Source organism: Bos grunniens, chromosome 13, assembly GCF_055505025.1.
Source record: "Bos grunniens cultivar Pamir isolate PY7600 chromosome 13, Bosgru_T2T1.0, whole genome shotgun sequence".
Classification (NCBI taxonomy): domain Eukaryota; kingdom Metazoa; phylum Chordata; class Mammalia; order Artiodactyla; family Bovidae; genus Bos; species Bos grunniens.
Window position 1 is genome coordinate 63,636,239 of NC_141177.1, and position 21,469 is coordinate 63,657,707.

Here is a 21,469-nt window from a genome sequence, read left to right on the forward strand (position 1 = left end):
TTTTTCCATGGGGATGGTCTTGATCCCTGTCTCCTGTACAATGTCACAAACCTCCATCCATAGTTCATCAGGCACTCTATCAGATCTAGTTCCTTAAATCTATTTCTTGGTTCCACTGTATAATCATAAGGCATTTGATTTAGGTCATATCTGAATGGTCTAGTGGTTTTCCTTACTTTCTTCAATTTAAGTCTGAATCTGGCAATAAGGAGTTCATGAACTGAGCCACAGTCAGCTCCTGGTCTTGTTTTTGCTGACTGTATAGAACTTCTCTGTCTTTGGCTGCAAAGAATATAATCAATCTGATTTTGGTGTTGACCATCTGGTGATGTCCATGTGTAGAGTCTTCTCTTGTGTTGTTGGAAGAGGGTGTTTGCCATGACCAGTGCAGTTTCTTGGCAAAACTCTATTAGTCTTTGCCCTGCTTCATTCCGTATTCCAAGGCCAAATTTGCCTGTTACTCTAGGTGTTTCTTGACTTCCTACTTTTGCATTCCAGTCCCCTATAAGGAAAAGGACATCTTTTTTGGGTGTTCGTTCTAAAAGGTCTTGTAGGTCTTCATAGAACCATTAACTTCAGCTTCTTCAGCGTTACTGGCTGAGGCATAGACTTGGATTACTGTGATATTGAATGGTTTGCCTTGGAAACGAACAGAGATCATTCTGTCTTTTTTGAGATTGCTATTAATTAACTATACTTCAATTAAAAAAAAAATCTCTAACCCAGAATAGATGTTAGGAATTTGCCAAACCCTTTTCAAATGTTGTCTCATTAAATCTGTAAAGGTGACGCTGTCATCCCCACTTTATTCAAAGATTTCAACCCTGACTTGTGTGACTAAAAGCTCTTAAACACCTAACATTGCCTGCCTCCACGTGCTTTATTTTCCTTTGCTTATACTGCTTTACATATTATTCCATCAATGTTCCCTTTGCCGTGACTGAGTTGTTTTAGAGGCTAAAATATTTCTTCTCCCCAGTCCTCTCTCCTCATGACTTTTACCTACCTGCTTTTTGACCAAGCTGACTTTGAGACCTTAGACAATGCCAACTCATCTAGTGAACAGTGATCTGTGTCACAATATTTCCAGCATTTTAGACCATATGACATTCAATGTATTGATTTTTCCTGTCTCTGAACTGACGAATTTTGGCTTTTTATTTGACTGTCGCATCTTTTTTCTCCATTAGCTTATTTTCATTTGAGGCTTCACATGGAAGTTTTCTCAGGTGTGTCTTATCCAACAGAGAGATTATCTTTCAGATGCTTTTCAGTATTGTAGCTTCCCAAGTCCCAGTGAAAGATAAAGTAATATTTACATTAGGATGTCTTACCTGATATAATCTATGGAAAGTACTTTAAATATTTATTAATGCAATATACCCTACTATATTAAGTAATATTTCATGTTTATTATCAGATATAGCTTGATATAAATTTAAAGTTGATATAAATCTGGATTCTGAGAACTTACTTTTACTCTGATGTTTTAGACATACCTCAACTGCTGTTTTCATGAGGCCACTTGCCTTCATGATTTTGAGGATATTACTCAGGGCTAGAATCATCAAACAAAACTTGGAGATGTTTGTCATCTTCCTATTTATGTTTCTGGGGCTTTGATTGCAACTTGTGTCAGGCTCAGTTAAATACCATGACCAAGAAGACATCATCCTGTCTCTTGTCAGCATCATGATTTAATCACTAAGATACTCACCAAGTCTTCGAATGAGTCCTGGAGATTGTTGATGGCCATGTCTGTGACTCAGCCATGCTTCCTGTATGGTACACTCTAGATTATGGGAATTGTCCTGGTGGATAGCATTCCAGGGCAAATCCAGCTCCTCTCTCAGCTCCACTGGGAACTCTGTTCATCCCATTTCTAAAACCAAATGGATGATAACAACAGAGTAATCATTGTTGTTGTTTAGCTGCTCAGTCGTGTCCAACTCTTTATGAACCCATGGACCGTAGCCCGCCAGGCTCCTCTGTCCATGGGATTTCCCAGGCAAGAAAACTGGAGTGGCTTGCCATTTCCTTCTCCAGGGGATCTTCTCTACCCAGCGATCAAACTTGTGCCTCCTGCACTGGCAAGCAAATTCTCTACCACTGAGCCACCAGGGCAGCCCAACAGAGTAATTATCCAGTTAGTAAACATGTTATTTAACAGTGTTTTCTCAGGTTAATTTAACTGGGCATTACAAGCAGAGCTCTTTCACTTCTGAGCCACTACCAAAATCCTGGCCATAATGCACCCACTTCCAGACACGCATGTGAGGTCCACACTGCTTCTCTCTAGTGATGTTCTAGGGTTATCCTTATATTGAGCAAGATGGAACCGTGGGCTGAGTTCAGAGGGCACAGGCCTTTGGCCTGACTCAAGGATTAGCCCAGGCTGGTCACTTACCTTTTTAAAACATCACCAAGAACACTGCAGTTGTGGAATATATCTCCCAAGGAACAACTCAGCTGCACAGAGAGATAGGGGAAAAAATAGATTCATATGAGACTCAGCTATGAATACTTGAGATGCCTTTCACAGCCCTTTCTCATGTCCTTGTTCCTGGTGTGGGCCAAGAATAGGCGCTCCTAAGGGCTCCCAATTCTTCAGTGCCCCCTACCCCTGAGGCAAGCATTTTATCCACATTATTTCACTTAATTTTTTATAACAATCACATGAAGTAAGTAGTAGGGTCCCAGTTTTATAGATTATGAAATCAAAGCTTAAAGTAGTTTGTATCTGTTAATCTCCTCAGCGAGGTTAGAACAGAAATTGAGATCATTTAGGTTTGTAGAATTGTACATTGCTAGATATTTCTCAGAGAAGGCAATGGCAACAACGTCAGTACTCTTGCCTGGAAAATCCCATGGACGGAGGAGCCTGGTAGGCTGCAGTCCATGGAGTCGCTAAGAGTCGGACATGACTAAGTGACTTCACTTTCACTTTTTACTTTCATGCATTGGAGAAGGAAATAGCAACCCACTCCAGTGTTCTTGCCTGGAGAATCCCACGGATAGGGGAGCCTGGTGGGCTGCCGTCTATGGGGTCGCACAGAGTCAGACATGACTGAAGTGACTAAGCAGCAGCAGCAGCAATTTCTATCATATTTTGCAAAGGGATTGGTCCATAAGAGATTTGAAACAACCAGAAAGAAAGGAAGGAAGGAAAGAAGGAAGAAAGGGGAGATGGAAAGAGGTAGGGATGAAGGAAGGAAAGAAAGAAAAAGAGAGGAAGGGAAAGAAAAAATTGCTCCTTTCCTTCAACAGCTTGCGAAATATGGGTTTAGACATTTAATGATTAGTCCAAACTTTCACATCATGTAAGTGTCAGAATAAAGATTTACACCTTCTCCTGGCTTCAAATTTCCTGCTCTTTACAATAACACTCTGCTACCTCCCAATTTGATAATGGTGATGATGAGTTAAGAAACAAACCAACAATCTGATGATAATTTGTCATTAATTTTAAGAGATTCACAAACTCAAACTTCAGAATTTGAAGGCCTGAACTACAAAAAGGAGATTACATACCAAAGCCAAGGTTTTGGCTCCTGTATAGTCACCACCATCATCTTTTTGACCACAGTTATTATGGTCAGCATGAACTGAGAGCCAAAAGCCAAGAACTGATTTATCTGCTTAACACGAATTATCCTGTGCTCCCAGGACAACTCAGTGAGGCAGGCATTGTTTGCCCAGGCAGCAGCAGAGCCAGGATGCAGAGGATGTGCCTGACATCAAAGCCCTGGCATTTAACCACTGTGCTCTGCTCTTCCCACTTACAATGCACGATCAATTCATGAGGATATCTGGGGAGGCACCAAAGCTTGTTTGTGAATAACAGGGGCTTGGGCATCAAACTAACTGGCTTTGAATTTGGTTTAAGAGCTATGTCATTTTAGGTGCTGGGGGTGAGGGGGGGAGGATGGGGGGAAGAGAAGTGAGTTTGGGATCGACATGTGTACACTGCTATATCTAAAATGGATAACCAACTGTTACAGATCCCTGCTGTATGGCACAGGGATCTCTGCTCAATGTCATCTGTAAGCCTGGATGGGAGGGGAGTTTGGGGACAATGGACACATGTATATGTGTGGCTGAGTCCCTTGGCTCTCCACCTGAAACTATCACAGCACTGTTAATCGGTTAGACTCCAATACAAAATAAAAAGTTAAAAGAACAGTGTAATCTTAGACCTGTTTCTTTTTTTTTATGTTAATTTATTTATTTGACTGCACCCGGTCTTAGTTGAGGCATGCAGGACCTTTAGTTGCAGCATGTGGGATCTAGTTCCCTGACCGGGGATGGAACCCGCGCCCCCAGCATTGACAGCGCAGAGTCTTAGCCACTGGACCACCAGGGAAGCCCCTCTTACACATGTTTCTTAACCTCTCTGTGCTTCAGTTATCACGTCTGTAAAAAGACCTGCCTCCAAAGCTTATGGTAAAGATTAAGTGTTTTAAATGAACAATGTTTGGCACACAGTGTTCGATAAATTATAGCTATTGGTGATATTGCTACAATTATATATCAGTACTTTTTAGGTTGACACAAGAGTAAAAAAATGTGGAGTTATAGTTTGTGGATTATACTATATAATCCAAATATAATATAAACTATGTTATAGTTTATGGATTTTGATTCTTGGTCAGACTTTACAAAATTTTGCTTTTCATAATAATGTGTGGCTTTGTGGAGTTCCATCTAACATGCTACGAAAGAGCAAAATTAACCTAATACTTTGTATTTGCTAGGATGTCACAATCTTTATTTTAGGTCTTCTCATTTGATTAAATTGCTGCTCTCTTAAATACGAAAAGAAGCAGACCTCAAAAAACAAAAACAAAAGCCACCAGGAAGCTGTTACTCCAAGGAAAAGAAACCATTTATGTATTTGTTTCTGAAAGACATTTATGATTTCAGTTCTAAGAATGTAAGTTCCAGAAGCTAACACCTGGAACACTGCCTTCTGCACAGTAGGGCCTCAGTAAACGGTGGTGGTGCTCTAGTCACTAAGTTGTGTCAGGCTTTTTTGCAACCCCATTGACTGTAGTCCTCCAGGCTCCTGTGTCCATGGGATTCTCCAGGCAAGAATACTGGAGTGGGTTGCCATTTCCTTCTCCGGGGATCTTCCCGACCCAAGGATTGAACCTGCCTCTCCCGCATTGCAGGCAGATTCTTTACCGCTGAGCTACCAGATCCTCTCAATAAAGGCATCTTATGGAGAACTCAGTCTCAGCGGATTATATTCCTTTTAAAATATATATCATTTAAAAAAAAATCAACCTTTGCTGTCTTTCTACTAAAAAGCTGTATCATGCCACTTTTGCTGTATTTATCTGCATTGAGCAGAAAAGAGCAGCCTGGGCTTCAGCTGATGTGTGTCTGCTACCTTGACCCTCTAGCTCTTCCCTGCCTGCGGGGTGGGGAGCGCCGGCAGCGAGCTGTGTGTGCAGAGCGCGGCCCCTGAGTCAGCGTTACCTCACCCTGAGTCAGATCCTGCTCCCGCATCACCGCGTGGGGCGGCTCTGCTCTGCAAGCCGACACTGCAGCGCTCACCGCAGTCCTCAGCCCCTCCCAGCGGGCTCCAGTCTGCGCAGGAAAGGAGGGGTGTCGCCGGGAGCAGGCTTGCTCCTGCAGCAGGAACGCCTTGCCGCTCAGCTCGCCCTTGTCCTCTCTCCTGTGGTTTTTGCCATCTCGCAGATGACTCTGCAGCCCCCCTGGCTCGCCTGCTTTTTCTGCCCCTGCTGTTCATTTACTGACCTCTCCCCATCTCCTTAGAAAGATTCAAGGGTAGCCTCTTTGCTCGGGTAATAAACTAAAGAAAGAAGTTGATGTTTGAGTTTAAAAAAAAAAAGAAAGTCTCAATTCTGATGACATGATTTATGACTCCATCAATCTTTGGCGGATAATTCCTCATCTGTGAAACCTGAGGTTTGACCAATGTTTCTGGCACCTGGACCTGATGATGCCCTGAGAATCTAACTCATTTGGTCCATGTGGGGCCTGGGAAACTATACTGTTAAAACCTCCCCATGTTGTTTGGGTGGACAGCCAGGCTCACCCATCGTTAGACATGATCATTTCCAAAGTCCTTCTAACTCTTTAACAGTCTATGAATCAAGTCCCTGAGTCAAAAAAGGAATTTATTAACTGCATCAGTTTAGATGGACCACAAAAAGGTAGAAAGATTCTTATTATTTTATTTTGGTAAAAATGAAATGCTTATATCTTTTTTAAAAACCAAGTTCAAATACCATGGGATATCACTTATATGTGGAATCTAAGAAAAAATACAAATGAACATATTTACAAAGCAAAAACAGGCTCACAGACATAGAGAACAGACTTGGGTTGCCAAGGATGGGAGGATGGGAGAGAGAAAGATGAGTTTGGGATTAGCAGATGCAAGCTATTATATATAGAATGAATTAACAATAACGTCCTATATATATGTGTGTGTGTATAACTGAGTCACTTTGCTGTACAGCAGAAATTAAATACAACATTGTAAGTCAACTATATTTCAGTAAAACTAAAACAACAAACAAAGACATGTTCACCGGGCAACTGCAGAACTATTTGTGTTTAAGCATGAAATTTTGTCTTGAAAAATTCTAAACTGAACGGAAGTGCCAAGTCAGAGCCCAGTGCTCTGTGGCCTCTCACTGCCCTAGTAGGTCCAGGGTCCCAGGAGAGAATGCAGTTAGCTCACTGGGTCAGCAGGATTCCAGTTCTCCCCGGCGGTTGGCAGCAACCAGCCAAGTTCATTGTGAGCACTTCCTGCCTTGTTTGTTTGCTGTGGACTGCATCAGGAAACAAAGTCTGTCAAATTAAAATTTCTGGCTGAACCCTTTGTTGAGAAAGCTACATTATCTATGACATCAGTGACAAGGCCAGAATCGAGAAAATATACATGAATCTCCTCCCTCAAAAGTATTCAGAAAAAGAGAGGGAGGCCAGATGTTTCCTTTCGGAGAGCAAAGGGCCTGAGAACAATGGGTGGGAGGAGCAACTACAAAAGGTCCACTTAGACTACTTCCTCAGTGCCTCTGGATGCTACCGAGTTCCACGAGGGCATCACACTCCTCCGTCCTAGGACAGGACCTGGCAAGTAACAGATGCTCAAGAAATATTAAATACATACATAAATCAGGCAGTTCTGATCATCGAAAGACCGCTACCTGCTGAGGGTTAACTGGGGAAAAACTCTAGTGAATTCTAAGCTCGGAAAGACAGAGATTAGGTCTTACTCATTTTATGGGGCTTGGCAACATCGTCAGTAAACATTTTGTCAAAATAAATTGGCCAAGAGCTCTTCTAGTTTGAGGGAGAGTCAACATAGGAACTGGTAGTAAAGGTTACCAAAGTCTGCATGTATAATATAAATTGTACATATGTTTTTTTTTTTTTTCTTGAAAAACTAAAGGCACCTGTCCATGGTAATACTTATTTCAGTAAGAGAAATAGCATTTTTCAAGGTAATGTGTTTACAAACATGAATACGATAGTCTTAGGACAAAACACTGAGTGATTAACAATAGTGAAGATTTGAATTGCCCTAATTCAACAGGGAACTTGTTAAATAAACTCTGATGTTTTTATGCAATTATATTTTTGGTTGAAATCACATTTCCAAAATCATTTACTGCTGTGGGGAAATATATATATATATGTTAAATCACAAAGACAAGGCAGCAGAAACTGTCGGCTCCTACCCTGGCCATCTCCCTTCTCTTTTCTAACAACACAGCTTTGTCAAAGTTTCTACTCTCCTCTGCGTAGCTGTGTGCTTCAGTGGGCAGGCCTGCTCTGGGGAATCAGTCACCAGTGGTCTCCATGAATGCCCCTTGCAAGTGGTAGGCTGAGACATGGACAGGCATGGGTCATTTCAGGCCAGTGATGTGGTTTGGGTGGGGAGGAAGCGTCTGGGAAGTTTCCCTCCATCTTAAAAAGAGACACAGGAAACCAAAGTTCTGCTTCTACCTACTGGTGTGTCTGCAGGTGACGCCTGCACCACGGCAATTACCAGGCAGCGAGGCTGGGCCAAGCTGACACCAGGAGAAGGCAGGAAGAGAGGAAGGCCTAGATGGGGGACAGGGTGGCTGTTGATCTGCTGGTCCCTCAAACGTGGCATCATCCGCTGTAAGTTGGTGGCCAAAAGTCAATTCATCCATGTCCACCCACTGTAATCAATTCCCCATATGGCCAATTTGCTGAATTTACTCACTGATTTCAACTACTTAGATATTTAGATACAGATGAGTGATTTTCATTTAGTCTTCAAAACAGCACTTAAGAAATATTCAATTTGTCTTTGTCCCAGTCCTTTATTGCTGTAACTTGAGACTGACTGTTAATTAATTGTCCTGCTTAAGAAGTCACTTAAATTTGTCTGTGTTGCAGTTCCTTATTGCTGTAACTTAAGATTGACTGTTAATTAGTTGTCCTGCTTAAGAAGTCACTTTATATCTGGACTTCGGTAAGCCAATTATTTCTGATTGTTTAAGGCAAATGAAAATTGAGCCTTGGTTTTCTCTTACTTGCAGCTGCTGCTGCTGCTGCTAAGTCACTTCAGTCATATCCGACTCTGTGTGACCCCATAGACGGCAGCCCACTAGGCTCCCCTGTCCCTGGGATTCTCCAGGCAAGAACACTGGAGTGGGTTGCCATTTCCTTCTCCAATGCATGAAAGTGAAGTCGCTCAGTCGTATTCGACTCTTAGCCACCCCATGGACTGTAGACTACCAGGCTCCTCCGTCCATGGGATTTTCCAGGCAGGAGTACTGGAGTGGGGTGCCATTAGCTAAAAGCATATTAATACTTGTTGGTTGAGAGAGAGGCAGAAGAATTCTCTCTCACTTATTTCTGAATTGTAGGAATGGGAATACAGCTGATTTGTGCGTTTATTATGTTTACTTTGTAAGGTGTATAGCACAGGGGAACTCTAGCCCATACTCTGTAATGACCTATATAGGAAAAGAATTTTTAAAAGAATGGATACATATATATGTATTAATAAAGTTGATTCACTGTGCTGTACTGCAGAAACTAAGACAACATTTTGTAAATCAACTCTACTCCAATAAAAAATTTTAGAAAATCCTAGCATGTTAGAGCTGCAGAGACTATTCAGACGAAGAACTGCTGTGATGATGAGTAAACTGAAAACCAACTCAAAGCACTTAAGCAAAAGCGCAATGGATTGCCTTTCGTAGCGAGGAGGTTTGAATCGAGTGGGACAAGCATCAGGCTTGGCTATACCCAGGGTTTAAGGCTGTGGCCGGCACAGGAAACATTTCACCTACAAAAGGATGGGGAGAGCCCCAGGACTGCAGAGTGGGGACCACAGGAAAGGTGCCTCTGCGAGGCCACCGACCACTCTCTGTTGTCCCCGAACCTGAGGTTCCAAAGCAGCAGAAGTCAGTGTGTCACTAGGGTCAAAGTGGTCCACACTCCCAACCAAAAACGTGTGCAAAGGATCTGCATCATTTTGTTATTTGTTGTTTATGTATCACTGTTGTCTGCCCTTTAAAAAATCTTATTGCCTCGGGAGTCTGGACCCAGCAACCCGGTCTTTGCTTCCACAGACAGAGGAAGGAAGGGAACTCACTTCCCAGAGTGCAACCATGAGGCACACGGACCAAGGGAGATCTTTCAATGTCAGGCTTTCATTAGTGTTAGGTAGAACGCTGTTTTTCAACTCAGTGTGGAGTATTTATATTTTAGAACCTCCTGATGGAAACATTGAGGCAAAAAAAAAAAAAGGGCTGGGGGGACCATCTTTTTCTTTTTTCCTCTACCTAGTCCCTAAAACAAGGGTGGGCAGTTTTTTTCCACAAAGGATCTAATAGGAAATATTTTTGGCTCTGAAAACCATATAGTCTCTGCAGCGATGATTCAACTGCAGTCATGATGCAAAAGCAGCCTTGGACAATATGTAAACAAATGAGCATGGCTGTGTTCCAGTGAAATTTCATTTTCCAAAACAGGAATTGGGATATATTTGGTTTGCAGGCCTTGGCTTGTTTGCCAGTCCCTGCCCTAGAGCACTGATTTCTTTGGAAAAAAAAAAATGCTGATTAAAAAGCACCGTTTAAGAAATACTTCTGACAGAGCAAGAAAATTTCACATCTTATATAGGTACATCCTGTTTTAGGTGTTTTGATAATTATCAAAGGCATCAGTCTGAAACAGAAATCCTTATTACCTGTTTTGTGCTTCTGTTCATTCCAGAAGAGGAATAGCCTTATCAAAGGATGTTGCTTAAGCGACTTCCCTAGTGGTCCAATGGCTAAAACTCTCAGTTCAGGGGGCTTGGGTTTGGTCACTGGTCAGGGAACTAGATCTTGCATGCCATAACGAAAAAGAGATCCCACATCTACAGCCAAGACCCGGTGCAGCCAAATAAATAAATGTATTTAAAAATTTTTTTAAAGGCATGTAGCTTAAAATTTTAAATGAATAAAATTGTTTTAATAGAAAAATAAGTTTAATGTTTTAAAATCTTGCATTCCAAATGTAAATTTGATTAAGAGAAAGAACTGGGCAATCTGAACTCTGAGTAGAGTGATCATACATTTGAGGGACCAATAAATTACATTTCCTTACTGGGAAGGGGAAATTAACTGCTATTTTTAATCTCTAGAAATTCCTACCCAATGACAGAGGTAGACTTCAAAACTTGTTTACAGACTCTACTTGGCTTTTTTTTTTTTTTTGGCTTTTTTTTTTTAAAAACAAGTAATGTTTCATTTTTATAAATTAAAAATATTTAGACTAACAAACTTCTAATGTTTATTAATATACAGAGTTAAATGTACACACCATCTTATTTAAACTTAAAAGAACTCCGTTTTGGGGGATCGTTACTATCATTTTCTTATACTATGGCAAAAACATACTTCAAACTATAAGCTTAACTCACGTGTACATGGTAACCTCAGAAACTAGGTGCCTTGGGCATTATTATCCTTATTTTCAGAAATAACACAGCATCAGGATCAGGGAGGTGACCTGATTCTTGCCACGTCTCACACTAGCAGAACTAGAACCAGAACCTAGATTTTTGGGCTCCAAGTCCACACTCTGTACTCTACCACATTTATCAAAAACCACCCTCATGGCCATGCAGACTTTTCTAATCTTCAATTGCTTTACAGATTAAAAAAACAAAACTGAGTCAAAGAACAAATTATTTCAATTTTCAGATGTGCCTTAGAACTGTTCTTTAAAAATCACAACAAAAAATTGTAATGTGTTTTGTGGTTGATCAATTAAATCTGTAGGATGAAGGGGTAAATTCAATATGGGATATTGACCTAAATCCTATGGGATTTAGGCCCCCGTGGCTGCCTAAAAGCTCTGGTGTACCTTGGGAGTCAGGAGTTTTTGAATATGCTTAAGTCTGCCACCATCGATGTCGTGTTTTTGACCCAACAGTAAAAAACTGACTGTCCAAGAAGGCTATGTACCAGTTTTAATATTTTATTTTGTTATATTAGTGATCCCTGTAGCATTTTATTTGAAAAAATATTACTCTGCTAAATAATTTACTAGGCTAGGTCATTTTTCTCCCAGCTTTGATATTTTGTGATACTCTGATTTCAGAATCAAATCTATATCTGAATGTGAAAAATGTGCAGTGAGGAAAGCAAGCAATTTTGATTATTGCCATATGTTGATGATTTTGATGCATCTGAACTGCAATCAAGGGTTTTTGAACTATTCTATAGTTTCAGAGTAAACTGAACACACAGTATGTGCTTAATAAACATTAAACATTAGTGAACAAAAATGAATAAGTGAATGAATGAACACAGACTTACAGGTCTCAGAAGGGAGGGTGACCACAGAGCTAAGTGTTGTACAGGAACAGTGCAGCCACCTGGCTCTGAAAGCCATGTTTCCATTCCCACGGCCCAATGGTTTTTCGTTTTCTGAATAATTTTTATTGTGGCAAAATACGCGTGACATAAAATTTACCATTTTAACTATTTATAAGTATACAGCTCAGTGGCATTAGGTAAATACACCACTGCTACCCACCACCAGAACTTATGCTTCTTCTCAAACATAAACCCTCGACCCATTAAACACGAACTCCCATTGTCCCCTCCTTCCAGGCCTTGGAAACTACCATTCTATTTTCTGTCTCTATGAATTTAACTGTTACTCTGAGTACCTCCTGTAAGTGGAAAGACGCGATATTTGCCCCTGTGTGCCTGGCTTATTTCACTTAGCATATTGTCTTCAAGGTTCATCCATGTAATAAGTGTGTGTCAGCAGCTCATGCCTCTTAGGGCTGCATAATCCTCCACTGTATGCATTGTATGTGTAGACGACATTACTCGTTCATCCATCGGTGGACACTGGGGTGTTTCCATCTTTTGGCTCTTATGAATAATGCTGCTACGATATTGGGTGTACCCAATATCTTTTTCCAGTGCTTGCTTTCAATTCCTTTGGGTGGATACCCAGAAGTGGCATTGCTGGATCATATGGTAATTTTGTTTAATTTTGTGAGGAACTGCCGTGCTGGTTTTTGTAGCATGGCACCATTTCACACTCGCTTCAGCAATGCACAAAGGTCCCAATTTCCCCACATTATGATCAGCGCTGGTTATTTCCTCCCCACCCCCCACTCTGCCTTCCTCCCTCCCTTTCTTCCTTCTTCTCTCTTCCTCTCTCTCTCTTCCTTCCTTTCTTCCACCTTTCTTCTTTCTCTTTTTGATACTAGTTTTTCTAATGGGTGTGGTTTGACCAGTTTATAGCCGAGTAAGAAGCCAAAGAAGAAAGGAAACGAATGAGCCTGAGAATCCAGGAACATTAAAGCGAAACCAAAGCAGCAACTCAGAGACTCCATCTAAGTAGCTGCTGTAGGATTTCCTCGCCACATCCTGTTGTGGATTCCCAGGGGATCTCAATCCACTAAGAAAGCAGAGGCGCATGGATTATGTTGTTTGTCAAATATGCTGTGATTTCAATCTAGTGTTTTCTCTTTTAAAAAGTTATCTGGATACAAAGTTAAATGAACTATTTTTAGTTTTGACTCTAAGATGGATGGATTGCTTCCCAAATCCTTCTGCACACACTATACTCGTTGAGTTCCAAATATACAGACGGAAACTTAAGGACATAAAACAAAGTCAAAGTATTTGGAAAAAATAAATTATACAATCATCTGTGAGTAGATGTTACATTATTCTATTTTTCCAAAATGAATGGAAACCCTCCAGTTCCAAAATTATCTAGGAGATCAGTGTCTAACTCTCCCTCCAGTGTTCTGTTTCATCACCCCCATGACACACCTAAGTATCCTTCTTGAACTTTGTGTGTGTGTGTGCTCAGTTGTGTCCAACTCTTTGTGAACCCATGGACTGTAGCCCACCAGGCTCCTCCATGGAATTTTCCAGGCAAGGATACTGGAATGGGTTACCATTTCCTCCTCCAGGCAATCTTCCTGACCCAGGGATCAAATCCAAGTCTCCTGTCTCCTATCAAACACAATGTCTCTTGCATTGGCAGGCAAATTCTTTACCACTGCCTACCTGGGAAGCCCCCTTAGACTTTAGTGTCACTCAAAGGGTCATCTGTCTGATTCTTATTCCCAAGAGAGCACAATACTCACATCTGAAGAATTAACATTGCCATTGTTTCTCACTGCCAAAGGGAGTTTTGTTGCATATCTGTCACCCTCAGGCAACAGATGTGGCTAGTCTACTCCACACAATACTGCTCTGTCCTCATCCCCATTGAAGTCCTAGGGAGAAGGAGCCTAGCTGGGTTTGCTCTGTGCTCAGGCTGCGTCTTCAGTGAATAGAGCCACACAGCAATCGCTCCCGGGCACAGGCTTTGTGCCAGCCAGAGCGACTGGGCTGTAAGGAACACTGAACATCAGCTACGCATATGTTCAAGCCAGTCTTTACAGATCCTTTAGAAACCCATGTTCCTCATGATGTTTACATAGACTTTGTTTTTTAGATCAACCGAAGTTTCAGGTTGCAACAAAACTGAGCAGAAAGTACAGAGAGTCTCCCTATAGTGGTGTCGTACAGAATAGTTTCACTGCCCTAAAAATTCCTCTGTGGCTGCCTATTCATCATCCCCTCTCTCCTATTCACTTGCAACCAGTGTTTTTATGTCTCCATAGTTTTGCCTTTCCCGGAATGTCGTATAATTGGAATCATACAGCATGTAGCCTTTTCTAACTAGCTCTTTATGTTTGGGTTTCCTCCATGTCTTTCATGGCTTGAGAGGTCACTTTTTTTGGGAGGGTGGGGTATGTGGACATAAGTTTTCAACTTATTTGCATAAATACCAGAATGTGATTCCTGGATTACCTGGTAAGAGTATGTTTAGTTTTGTAAGAAACTGCCAAATGGTCTTCTAAAGTGGCTGCACCATTTTGCATTCCCACCAGCAATGAATGAGGGTTCAAATGCTCCTTGTGAGCATTTGGTGGGATCAGTGTTCTGGATTTTGGTCATTCTAATAGGTGTGTGTTGGCATCTCATTTTGCTCATTTTTAAATCTGGTTGTTAATTTTCTTATTGTTGAGTTTTAACAGTTTTTTTCTATATTTTGGGTAAACATCCTTTATCGGACATGTCTTGTGAGATATTTCCTCCCTGGCTTCTTCTCATTCTCTCCACAGTGTCTTTCACAGAGCATCCTCAAGATAATTTTATTTCTAGAAACTCATTGTTCTTCTGTGGCATTGGATTTTGGTCTGGATCATGCTATTAGTATTATTACCTAAACTGCCCTCTCTGTCTTAAAATTCCTTTCCTAGAGACTGTGTTCTTCTTAAACAGATTGAAACATGTCATCCCTAATAATCACTTTTGCATCTCAGGGACCTCAGGCCAACCTCTACCCAGTCATAGAACGCTCTTTACGTCCTAAGCCATGACATGGCAGTCTGAACACCCTACACTTGCCTGAAGGGGCCTGGAAAGCTGCAGAGAGTTGCTTTGTGGCCTGCCTTGGGGGCCATGCAGCAGGAGACATCAAGTGGCCTTAGGAACGGAGCACAGTTCCCAGCAAGAAAACCGGGGACCTGGTCATCTGGCTGCAAGAAACCGAATTCTGCCAAACACTTAATGAGCTTGAGAAAGAATCTAGAGCCTCATGTGGGATGAGATGGTGGCCTGGTGGAGCCTGATCAGAGGACATGCCTGGACTCCTGACCCATGCAAACTATGACATAATACACATGTGTTATTTTAAGCCGTTAACTTTGTGGTCATTTGTCATGCAACAGAAAATTCCTACAGAGGCTATACAGTGAGGGGAGTCAGGTTATAAGAAAGCCCATAAGGTCTTGCTCCCTCTCCTCAGGGAAACCCTTGGACTCCACAGTCAGATCTGTGTTTGAAGGCATCTTCTCGCTGGCCCAAATTCCTTCAGTTGGCCAGAGGAATAGCTCCAATCCCGGTTGGCCCCATTGCTGCCTGCCTGTGGAGCGGGCTCAGCATGCCAGGGTGCTTTCCTCTGGCATACCTGAAAGGAAGCCACTTGCACTATGCCCTCCCTCATCACCAGCCTGCCTAAGAAGCGGCTCACTCACTCCTTTTGGTCAAGGCTCCGATCATTTCCTCCCAGGAGACCCCAGAGTCAGATCTATGTACCTGCTAATACAAGTAAATCAGCTAGACAGCAACATCACTAACTACAGAGGTAGAATCTTCTGGTCAGAAGGGGAACACCAAGATGACCATTCAGAACAAAGGGACCTCCATGAAACAAGATCCAGGGGAATTAGGAAAAAACTCCTAGTTCATATTCACAATGAGATTTGAGACGATATTGAATCCACTAAACCAGCCAACCAACCAACAAACCAGGTTTTCACCAAAATAAATGCTCTGAAAATAAACAGTTCTTTGACAAAAATTTAAAACTATAATTGCCAAAAAAAAAAAAAAATCTAGATAATGACAGTGAATAATATGACAACCCCAAATCTGGATTACATTGATGGAGTATACACACAAGAAAGATTGTGAGAAAAGAAAAATACCTTGGAGAACAGATTTAGTAGTCCAATCTAAGAATAATCAGAGTTCTAAATGCAAAAACAGAAGCAGGACAAAAATCAATGAAATAATATAAAACAATTCTTCAAAGCTAGAGAAAGTACCTGCTGAATCTTGAAAATTGAAAATGTTCATCAAATAATGACAGCATTATTTTTCAAAGCCCATTTCTAATATCAAGAACCATGAAGTGTGTGAGGTTTTATTAGAGGAAAAGAAAATGGAAAGAATGAATGGTAGGAAAAGGAAAAGAATGGTAACTATGAATTATATTCAGAAAATCAGAATGTAATAATATACCAATCATGTACTTTTTTTGAATAATTACTTGTGAAGATATTTTAGTTAAATAAAATCTGAATCAGAGTAAGGATTACAAGAAAGGAAAAGATATATAAGAAAGGACACTAAGTAGTAAAAATCCAATAAAATTTAGAGTAAAATCTAAATAAATTCTGAGAAATGAAGTGTGATGCAATTAAAAGTAATCTTAAAAAATAAGTCATATTGTAAGAAAATAATTATTACAGTGTCTGGAAAATTGGACAGATTATTCAGTAAAGCCTGGGGAAAGGAAAGAAGAAGGGCAGGAAGAAAAAATAAAGACCTGCAAAGGGTTCCCATTGGGGTAGAAAGTCCAGAACATTGCTATAATTGCTGTTAGAGTCTGAGAGAGAAATGTGGACTCACATGTCTTTGGTAAAATATAATAGTGACCACCAGTAGAACTAAACTAATATGTAGAACTGCCTGGTCAATAAAGAAAAAAGATTATAAAAACTGGTATAACAAAGGATAAATCAAGAGAGGAGGATAAACAGTAAATCTTAGAAGTTCTCATCTTTAGAAAAAAAATTATAACTGTGTGGTGATGGATGTTAACTGGTCTCTTCACAATACAAATATTAAATTACGTTGTATACCTAAAATTAGTACAATCTTACATGTCAACATTGTTGTTTAGTCGCTCAGTTGTGTCTGACTGTTTGTGATCCCATGGACTGTAGCCCGCAAGGCTCTGTTCATGGAATTCTCCAGGCAAGAATACTGGAATGGGTGTAGCCATGCCCTCCTCCAGGGCATCATCCTGACCAGGGATTGAACCCACATTTCCTGCAAGTCTCCTGCATTGCAGGCAGATCATTTACTGCTCAGCCACCAGGGAAGCCCATATGTCAATATACCTCAATTTAAAAAAAAGAAAGAGAGGGAGGAAAAAATCATAGGGGACGGGGCCTTTTTGCAGTGTTCCCTCGTGGGATTTGCCTTCCACCACGCACTTCCTGGCCTCCCCTCCAGGAGAGTTGTCTAAGAGATATGAACTAATGGCAGACATCACTTCATCCACCTTTTCTTTTTCCTGGGTCCGAGGAGGCCCTGCAGACTCTAGCATGCAAGCTGAGGTCTGTGGGAAAGTGGAAATCTCACCATTCAGACTTGGGCAATGGGGAGTGAAGGCATCTCCCACAGGTCATGTCTAAGCCACACTCTGGGGAGAGGTTTTCCAGAGTGCCACGTTAAGGTACCCATGGAACTAATAGTAAAGTGGGCACTGTTGTTGTCTGCCTGCTGTTGAAAACCAGGGGAACAGAAACTGATTGGCTGGATCAGCTGATATTCTTTGGAGGGGTCTTTGATACAGTACCATGATGCTTAAACTGGTAAGACTTCCAACATATCTTAACAAGAATGGCTTGAGCTGCAAATACAGCAGCAACAGAAAATAGACCCTCATACAATTCAGTAGGTGGTGAGAAATGGAATATTTCCTGCCATAGGAGTAAACAAAGGATGTCACAGCCATCAGCAATTGCAGCCACCATGCTTAGTGAGCTAGTGAGCCCAAGGGCACCCAGGAAGGAGAAGAGTACCTGCAGTCCAGCAGCCATCAGACTGCAGCCACTCCCTACATGAGCCCTGAGGAAGCTCAGGGTTGCGAAAGCACAGGATGCGGGCCCCAGAGAGCTGAGGTGTATATAAAGGAGTGATTTATTTCAGTGAGCCCCAACTCTTGCATCTTTCATAACTTGGGATATCTGGTTTTCTTTAATTAACAATAATCTTATGATGTTCCAATTACCTGCCCTTTGTTGCAAAACTTACTTCCATATAACCTGACTCCTCCCCTCACCTCCTCAGAACAGTTATCTCAGGCTTACTTGAGATGCTCCCAGGGTTGAAGTCCTAAAAATTCCCACTGAATAAAACATAACTCTCAGCTTTCATTTTGTGAATATTTTGTAAGTCCACAGTGGGCATGTGAGTGCTTTTGAGGAAAGGGAAATGAAACTATAGCATTTTTAAAGTCTCCTGACTTTGAACAGAAATCCCTCTTATTATAATTTACCATTAGGGGAAATACTTGATCATGGATATATAAGAATTTAAAGATGTTCACGGCAACATTTTCTGTAATCTGAAAACATCACTGAGGGGAACCCTAAGGCTTCATGAGAGATGGAAGAACTGATAAACAGTTACATCAGTCAATGGCTGCAGCCAGTAGTAACAATGGGGTTGATGTATACATATTAATGTGTAAAGTTATATAAAATGAATCAAGTGAAGGAAGTCCCTTGTAGAGCATTATCTATATTATGATCACATCCACGTGTGTGCATGTGTATGTGTACATGCTTATTTTTAGAAAGAGGTCAGGCAGGATAGTTTTGATCTCTCTGGTCTCTGGGGAGTGTAAGGCTGTAGGGGATATTCACATTTTTCTTTTTTGCATTTCTCTACTGCTTGATTTTTCCAGGATGAGAATGTTGCCTTCTATTAAAGAAATGACAGTCAATTTAGTGGGAAAGTATTGTTTTGGGGGATACATTTGGAAATCTGCAGAATTATTACTTTACACAAGGAGACTCTCAGTGGGTAGTTATTTGGTTTCCTCTGTCACGTTGCTTAATCTTAGCAACATTATAGAGTGGTTTTCCTAGTTGACTTGCACAGAATACTCTGCCCTTTTGGAGGCCACTTTTATGGAATCCAAGAATAAGCCTATAGGCTCACTCTGGTTATTTAGTCATGTTTAAATTTCCCAAGTTACAGGCATTATTTATTATTGTCTGATCATCAACAAAACTATATTAAAAACTATATGTTGATGATCAGATAATAGGCTGTGACAGGAAAGTTTTTAAAAGTGAGACTCTATTGCTTTCAAGAGGTTCAGAAAGCATTATGGACATACTCTCAGAAAAATTTAATAGAGTACTAAAAACTATGTAGAGATAGATGCTATGACTGTTTTATGAGTGGAAAACTGAGGTAGTATGAACTATGCACACACTGGCAAGATGGAAACACTAGGAATAGATGTAAAAGCTTTCAATTCTTTTCCAGACCTTCATCCAAAAGTCCCTGACCTCCCTTTGATACCATTCTGGTCAAAATTCTTGGTGGGTCTATTTTTCAGTCTGCCAGTAACAATTATGTCACAACATCAAAGCAGTTACACATCCATAATCATTTCTGGTCAGTAAGGATACCTCATGTGTAACTTGCATTATTTTTTAACCGGCAGCAATGCTTCAGTCACAGAGATTTTTGTCTTAGATCATCCACTGGACTATTTCTATTTAGAATATTTTTTGTTTTGTTTAAATAAAAAAAACAAGTACACGTAGGGAGAAGGTTAGAACTTATCATCTTTAAAAATCAAGGTTGAGAAAAGTCTGTCTTTCATTAGTTCTCCAGAATTTTTAATAGCTGTTTAATAACCTTTCCTGCAGTTAGATGCCCATTTGCAGCACTTCCCTTTTCTGATCTGTCTTCTGAATCATCCGCAGACCTGACACCGTTAGTAATGATGTGTGCTGAAGGGCAGGTTTCCTCCTAACCACCCCCTCCCCGGGCCGGTCACTCCTACTTAAGGCAACTGACTCAGGCTTCTCCGGGGTTTTTCGCCTAGCAGTTTCTCTCTATATATGGTAATAACACTACACAGATCTGCGCGTGCTTCCCGTTGGAAAACTGGAAGGAGAAGTCACGTGAGCGCAGCTGGAGCCTGCGGTTGGCCTGGCAGCTCCTCCGCAGTGGAAGGTGAGCTGCGACGAGGAAAACACTTAACCTTTTCGTTACCTGCACTTAACCACTCCTCGCTACCGCCAGGAGCCGCTGGCTTCCGGGGCGCATCCCGGTCCGGGTCCGGGTCCTGGGCCCCCGATGCTGCTGCTGCGGTTCTTGGAGTCCTTACCCTCCTGCCTGCCGTGACCTCATCGAACCGCGCAGGGCAGTTATCCTCGCTGGGTCACTTTTCACAGCAATTCCTTATTAGAGTTAGGTGTGAAGTCCACTGTCAGCTGCTTTCCGCTAAGTTGATGAAGTGCAGTTCTATCCTGGAGGAGGAAGGGAAAGTAAATGCCTCCCTTAAGCAACTCGGAGTTTCTCACCCCTGGGGCGTCAGGGCTGAGACGGTGGCACAGAGCCTTGGATGATTTTGCTCTGTGACTTTAGGGAACAGTCTCACTGTTATTCATTGTGACCACGGCTTCCATCTGTAGATTCCCATCGTGCCCTTCCTACCGAACTCCCCCAACCCTGCCATGCAGATATCAACCAGTCAATCAATACATACTGTATTGTAATCAATGGTCTCTCTCTTCAAACTGTTATCCAGACCACGCTCATTATTTGTTCCCTCCACTGTGTCCTTCCTGGGCAAAACCAAACAAAGTCAAACCAAAAGCTTCAGGGGGAAAAAGTGTACTTAGGTCTCACTAGTCTGAAAATCCTTCTCTCACTTTTTCAGCGCAATGCAGATAGATGTCGCTATAAACGTCTGTGTTTTCTTATAAGAGGTTAGAAGACAAACAGAAATGTGTGAAGCCACAGTGCTTAGTTTTCCCACCCTTTCATTTATTTGGGATGGGGTGGGGAGAAAGTAGTTATTGTCTTCCATCTAGTGGGCTACTTTGGAATTGCGTCTTACCACTAGGATCCAGTGGCTAAAATTCATACAAATAGTGTACAGATAAAGAATGATGAGTTCTACACATAAGTCTACTTTCAAGCTTCCGAGTTCCACAGGTTAAAAAAAATATGAGTATTTTTGGTTGTAGATTTTTTCCCTTTCATCACTTTACATTGCCATTCCCTTTTGGTCTGCAGAGTTTCTGCTGAAAAATCAACCGATAGCCTTATGGGAGTTCCCTTGTGTGTTATTTGTTGCGCTTTTCACTTGCTGCTTTTGGTATTCTTTGTTTATATTTAATTTTCATCATTTTGATTACAATGTGTTTTGGCTGTATGCAGCACTGTGCTTCCTGGACTTTGATAACTGTTTCTTTTCCCAGGCTAGGGAGCTTTTCAGCAATTATATCTTGTCTTGAACCTGTCCTCCCTCTCTTCTCCTTCTGGTGCCCCTATAGTGTGAAAAAGCAACAAAAGGACACAGCGATAAACGTTTATTGCAAAACTGGACA

The 21,469-nt window shown here is 41.4% G+C and overlaps 1 protein-coding gene across 1 annotated transcript in view; it reads right to left on the reverse strand.

Moving 5' to 3' along the window:
* ITGB1 (integrin subunit beta 1) overlaps positions 1 to 20,799 on the reverse strand; it is a 91,738-nt gene extending 70,939 nt beyond the window's left edge. The window contains exons 1-4 of the mRNA XM_086334584.1: positions 20,623 to 20,799; positions 20,127 to 20,383; positions 2,408 to 2,469; positions 1,718 to 1,882 (exon numbers count right to left, since the gene is read on the reverse strand). The gene's annotated coding sequence lies outside the window, so the exon portion shown is untranslated. The remainder of the gene's footprint in view (positions 1 to 1,717; positions 1,883 to 2,407; positions 2,470 to 20,126; positions 20,384 to 20,622) is intronic.
* Between the last annotated feature and the right edge of the window lie 670 nt (positions 20,800 to 21,469).